We start from the raw sequence: 5,509 nt of genomic DNA, 5'->3' as shown, positions 1-5,509 counted from the left end.
GGGGGGAGTCTAATTTTTTTCTGTTCTTTATATATTCTAGATAGTAGACTTTTGTCTGAGCAACAGCTGGTAAAAATATTTTCCCAATTTTGGGTTGTCTTTTAGCTCTGCTTGTGATTTCTCTGGCAGTGCAAAAACTTTTTAAAAAGATGAGATCCCACTTGTTGATTCTTTGTGCTAGTGTCCATGCTACTATTTGCTCATGAAGTCTTTTCCTATACTGATATCTTCGAGTTCTACCTAACTTATCTACCAGAAAGTTTAGAGTTTCTGTTTTAATATTTATATCTTAAATCCACTTGAATTTTAGTTTAGTGCATGGTGAAAGATATGGGTCTAGTATTAATCTTTGATAAGCTGAAATCCAGTTTTTCCCACACCATTTATTAAAGAGGCAATCTTTCCTCCAGAGAGGGTGTTTGGCTCCTTTGTCAAAGATGAGGTAGTTGAGTATGTCAGGAGATGTTTCTGTATCTTCTAATCTGCTCCACTGATCCTTGGGTCTGTTTCTTTGCCAGTACCATGCTCTTTTTATCACAGTGGCTTTGCAGTATAGTTTCAAATTGGGGATTATGATACACCCTGCCATGTCTCTGTTGCCTAGAATTGCTTTTGCTATTCTAGGTCTCTTCTGATTCCAAATGAATTTTTGGATTATTTTCTCAAGTTCTATGAAATAAATTTTTGGGATTTCAATAGGGATTGCATTGAATCTGTATAGCAGTTTTGGAAGTATGGTCATTTTCACTATATTGACTCTTCCTACCCAGGAACAAGGGATGTTTTTCCATTTTTTTATATCCTCTTCAATCTCTTTTCTTGGAGCGCTGTAGTTTTCAGTGTAGAGCTCTTTTATCTCCTTCATCAGATTGATTCCTAGATATTTCATGTTTTTGGATGCTATTGTGAAAGGGATTGTTTCCCTAATTTGATTCTTAGTGAGACTGTTATTTGTGAACAAGAAGGCTATTGTTTTTTGAGTATTTACCTTGTATCCAGCTACTCTACTGAACCTGTCAATCAAGTCTAGAAGTCTTTGGGCAGAGTTCTTTGGGTCTTATTGTTTTGTTTTGTTTTTTGATGTTTTTTGTTTTGTTTTGATTTTGTACCAGGGATCAAACTCAGGCCCTTTTGCTTACAAGGCAGCTGGAGAGACCTCTGAGCCAAATCCCTGGTCCTCTTTGGGTCTTCTATGTAGAGTATCATACCATCAGCAAATAATGACAATTTCATTTCTTCCTTTCCTATCTTTATTGCTTGTATTTATTTCTCTTGTCTAATTTCTGTGGTTAATATTTCCAAAACTATATTGAACAGGAGTGGTGATGGTGGATATCCTTGTCTTGTTCCTGATTTTAGCATGAAGGTTTTCAGTTTTTGACCATTTAGTATGATATTGGCTGTGGGCTTTTCATAGATAGCCTTTATCAAATTGAGATAAAGATTATCTATCCCAGTTTTCTGTAGGGCTTTTCTCATGAATGGGGGTTGAATTTTGTCAAATGCTTTTTCTGCATCTATTGCAAGGATCATATGGTTTTTGTACTTGATTCTGTTAATATAGTGTATTACATCTATTGATTTATGTATGTTGAACCATCCTTGCATCCCTGGGATAACTCCGACTTGGTCAAGTTGTATAATCTTCTTGATGACCCTCTGTATTCTATTTGCAAATATCTTATTTAGGATTTTTGCATCTAAACTCATTAGGAAGATTGGCTTGTAGTTCCCTTTTTTTTGTTGGGTCTTTCCTTGGTTTTAGAATCAAAGTAATACTTGCTTACAGGAATTAATTTGGATGTACTGCTTCTCTTTCAATTTCACTGAAAGGTTTAAAGAGTAGTGACAATAGTTCTTCTCTAAATGTCTTGTAGAATTCAGCAGTGAAGCCATCAGGACCTGGGCCTTTCTTTGTTGGTAAAATTTTAATTACATTTTCAATTTCACTAATTGTAATTGCAATTGCAATTGGGGCATTATAATTTTTATATAATTCATATGTGTCTAGAAATCTATCCATTTCTTTTATGTTCTGCATTTTATTAGAGTACAGGATCTCAAAGTATGTATTGATGATCTTCTGGATTCTGCTGAATTTATTGTGGCTTCACCATTTTCATTCTTAATTGAATGAATATGAATCTTTTCTTTCCTTTTTTTGATAAGGTTGGCTAAGGGCTTATTGTTTTTACTTATTCTTTTTTAAAAAATCCACTCTCCAATTCATTGATTTTTGTATTGTTCTCTTAGTCTCTATTGCATTGATATTGGCTTGAATCTTTATAATTGCCTCCCTTGTACAAGCTTTGGGTTTCTCTTGCTCTTCTTTTTCTAGGAGCTTAAGATTCACCATTAGGTTGTTTATTTGAGCTTGCTCTGTTTTCCTAGTGTGAGCATTCACTGCTATGAATTTCCCATGTAAAACTACTGTCACTGTATCCCATAGATTCCTGTATGTTGTACTGGCATTGTCATTAAATTGTAAAAGCTGTCTAGTTTCTTCTTTAATTTCTGGTGCAACCCATTGGTTGTTCAGGAGAGTGTTCTTCAATTTCCATATGTTTGTGAAGTTCTTATGCTTTCTTATGCTATTGATTTCCAGTTTAATTGCACTATTGTCTGATAATATACATGAGATAACTTCAATTCCTTTGCATTTACTTAAACATGTTCTATGAGCTAGCATGTGGTCTATTTTGGAAAATGACCCGTGTGAAGCCAAAAAGAATGTATATTCTGATATTGTGGAGTTGAGCACTCTGCAGATGTCTATTAAATCCATTTGTTCAAAATCTTGGTTCAATTCTACTATTTTGTTATTAATTTTTAGCCAAGATAATCTATTTGTGACAATAGGGTATTGAGATCCCCTACTACAATTGTATTGTGCTAATTTGGTGTTTCATGTCCCTTAATATTTATTTTGTATAGTTGGGGGCATTAGTATTTGGTGCATATATATTTATGATTGTCATCCCTTCTTCTTGGCCTGTTCCCTTTACAAGGATGTAGTGACCTTCTTTGTCTCTCTTACTTAGTTTTAGTTTAAAATTTACTTCATCTGTAAAGAAGATAGCTACCCCTGTTTTTATCCAGGTTCCTCTTGCATGGAGAACTGTTTTCCATCCTTTTACTTTCAGTCTATAAGTATTTTTTTCAAGTAGTTATGTTTCATGTAAACAGCATATTGTTGGATTTTGCTCCTTAATCCATTCTGCCCGTCTATTTCTTTTGATTGATGAATTGAAGACATTGACACTGATGCTATAACTGAAATGTATTGACATATTGTTTTCCTGTTGTTGGTTCTTTTTTAAATTTTTCTCCCTCTCCCTTTAAATTCTTGCCTATTGGATTTGCTCATGGAGTTGTGACCTTCATTGTCTTTTTCTAGGTTTTTTTTTTTCATTGTTTGGACTGCTGTTTTGTACTCATGATATTTCTCAGGCGTTCTTTGTCATGAAAATATCTCTCTTCTCCATCAATTTTGAAAGATGGTTTTGCAGGATAAATCAGCCTAGGTTGGAGGTTGTTTATTTTTAAAAGTTTGAAATACTGCACTCCAAGCTCTCCTTGACTTGAGGGTTTGTGTTGAAAAGTAAGTTGTGATTCTGATGGGCTTTCCTTTGCATGTAATTTGTTTCTTTTCTCTAAATGCATGTACTATTTTATACTTCTGTTGGGTTTCCTGGATCTTGATTATTATATGTTTAGGTGTAGATTTTATTTTATTATAACTAGTTGGACTCCTATATGACTCACTTATCAGTAAGTCAAGTTCTTTTGCTCTGTTTGGAAAGTTTTCTATCATTAATTCTGTGAAGTTTTTTTATGTCATTTGTGCTTTCTCCTGGTTTTTTGTGGACTCCTATTAATCTTATTTTTTTTCTTTGTGTCATCTGGGAGTTGTTGGATTAATTTCTCATGGTTCCTTACTTTTTTTAAGAGATCTCTCTTTACAAGATCACTAACCACCATGCTATATCTTCTATATCTGATATTCTGTTTTCAAATTGTGTTAGTCTGCTATATATACTTCTTTTCAGCTTTAATTGAGTTTATTGGTACATTTTAGGGATACAGTACAGTTACATTCATTGGTGGGATCTTGTACCTCTACATGACAAGTCTTGATTCTCATTTTTTCCCCTTACCCTTGCCCTCCCTTCACCCCCTCCCCTGCTCACCATCTACAAACACTTTATTTTCACCTTTTCATTATCTCACATTTTTTTTCTTTTCCCTTATTACCCTTCCCCTACCCATCCCACCTTCCCTACACCTTTAGCTCCTTTCTTCTCATTTCTAATGACAGTAATCTTATTAGGATCTTATGTATTATTGCAGATTATTCACACCAGGGAAACTATTCGGTATTTACACATGTGTGACTTATTTATTTCACTTAGGAATATATCTTCAATATGTATCCATTTTCCTATGAATGAATCTATTTTCTCGTTCTTTATGGCTGAGTAATATTCCATTTTATAGAAAAACCACATCTCCTTTATACAGTTTCCAATGGATGGGCAAATGGGCTGTTTCCAAGATTTAGCTATTACAAACTGTGCCACTATAAACATGGGTGTGCATACTTCTCTGTGATATGATTCTTTTAGTTCTCTTGGAAAGATACCCAGCAGAGGGATGGCTGGGTCAAATGGAACCTCCAGTCCAAGCTCTTTGAGGTATCTCCATATTGATTTCCATAGTGGTTGCACTAGTCTGCACTCCCACCAACAATGGAGAAGGGTTCCTTTCTCCCCACAACCCCGCCAACATTTGTTATTGTGTGATTTCTTGATAGCAGCCATTCTTTGTGGGGTGAGGTGGAATCTCACTGTTGTTTTCATCTCCACCTCTCAAATGATCAGTGATGTGGAACATTTTCTCATATACTTACTTCCTGCTTTTACTTCTTTGTCTGAGAAATGTCTGTTCATTTCGGATGCCCATTTTTGAATCGGGTCTTTATATTTGGGGGTGCTGATTGTTTTGAGTTCTTTATATATCCTTGATAATAGTCCTTTGTCTGAGGAACAGCTGGTAAAAAATTTTTCCCACATTGTAGATTGTCTCTTAGTTCTGCTGATGGTTTCTTTTGAAGTACAGAAGCTTTTTAGTAAGATGAGATCCCAGTTGTTGATTCTATCTGCTAGTTCCCGTGCTACTGAGGATTTGTTCATAAAGTCTTTTCCTATACCAATGTCTTCCAGAGTTCTGCCTAACTTACCTTCCAGCAAGTTTAATGTTTCTGTTTTAATATTTAGATCTTTAATCCATTTGGATTTTAATTTAGTGCATGGCGAAAGATAAGGGTCTAATTTTAATCTGTGGCAGGTTGACATCCAGTTTTTCCAACACCATTTATTAAAGAGGCTATCTTTCCTCCACTGAGGATGGTTGGCTGCTTTGTCAAAGATGAGGTAGCTGAGTACATCTGGGTTTGTTTTTGTGTCTTCCAGTTTGTTCCACTGATCCTCAGTCCTATTTCTTTGCAAGT

The sequence above is a fragment of the Fukomys damarensis genome, unplaced genomic scaffold (assembly GCF_012274545.1).
Source record: "Fukomys damarensis isolate Sample0158 unplaced genomic scaffold, DMR_v1.0_HiC HiC_scaffold_25, whole genome shotgun sequence".
NCBI lineage: Eukaryota > Metazoa > Chordata > Mammalia > Rodentia > Bathyergidae > Fukomys > Fukomys damarensis.
Note: the sequence above shows the minus strand (reverse complement) of the source record.